This window comes from Armigeres subalbatus, chromosome 3 (assembly GCF_024139115.2).
Source record: "Armigeres subalbatus isolate Guangzhou_Male chromosome 3, GZ_Asu_2, whole genome shotgun sequence".
In the NCBI taxonomy this organism is placed as follows: Eukaryota; Metazoa; Arthropoda; class Insecta; order Diptera; family Culicidae; genus Armigeres; species Armigeres subalbatus.
In genome coordinates this window covers 25,262,188-25,263,508 of record NC_085141.1, presented here as the reverse complement: position 1 = coordinate 25,263,508, position 1,321 = coordinate 25,262,188, and positions in this window count along the sequence as shown.

Genomic DNA, 1,321 nt, shown 5'->3' with positions numbered 1-1,321 from the left:
AGAAGTTACGTATAAGATGGCTGGATTCGATCCGCCATTGAAGCACCCGCAACCGCTGCACTGGCACGGTGGCCGACAGAGAGAATCAACTGGTATGACGGCGAATGTGAGCAGTTAGTGGGAAAAGAATGCAGCATGGGGGAGATTGCTGCAACACCGCACGAGGGCGAACGAGGCACGATACAAACGGGCGTGGAACAGACAAAACTCGATTTTCCGGAGGAAAAGCGCCAGCAGGAAGATCGAGACCGTGAAGAGACGGAGAACTGTACGCGCTAATAACGCACGAAAGTTCTGAGAAGTTAACCGACACGTAAGGGCCACGTGCCCAGCCCGATATGGGGGACATAACGGGAACCTTCTTACGAACGAGCGTGAGGTGATCCAAAGGTGGCGGCAGCATCACGAAGAGCACCTGAATGGCGATGGCAGACAACGGTGGCGGTATGGTAATGAACCGGAGACGCGCAGGACATGCGACTTCCGGCTGAATTCCAGGAAATCAGGAGGAGATCGGCCGGCTGAGAAAAAAAAAAACCTCAGGGGTTGGCCAACTACCAGGAGAGCTGTTTAAACACGGTGAGGCCTGGCTAGAGCGCTGCACTGGGTGATTACCAAGATTTGGGAGGATGAGGAATTGCCGCAGGAGTGGATGGAAGGTGTCGTGTCCCATCTACAAAAGGGGATAAGCTGGATTGTAGCAACTACCGCGCAATCATTGTGAACGCGCCTACAAGGTACTCTCCCAAATTTTATGCCGCGATAACACCAATTGCAAGGAGTTCGTGGGCAGTACCAGGCAGGATTTATGGGTGAACGCTCCACACAGACCAGGTGTTCGCCATACGTCCAAAGACTAACTAAGACGTTCATGTCCCATATAGAGCACACTTTTTAGTGCTCACGAAGTACTAGAGTAGAAATTGACAACCGCATTATGATATCACCTGATGCAAGTACGCGCCAAGTAACTGGTATTATCCATGCGTTGCTAAGGCAACTTCCCAAATGTAGTAAATCAAAACATCGGAAAAAAATGTTCGCTATAATCAACTTGGAACATACGTGCAAACCATTGAAAGCGTTCACCTCTCTCATGCCCGAATCGGACACTGATGCTGCCCAGCGGTCCTTAAACAATCTGAACTGGACATTGGATCCAACTGGAACCAGACGACTTCTACCTGCAGGTTCAGAAACCTTTACGACTAAAGTCGCACGCAGAGCCTCGACGGCTTGAACTTAGAGCGACTCAAGAAACACAGCAACATGATACCCTGTCCAATATTACTACGAGCAACTCTAGGAGGCGGGCCAAATC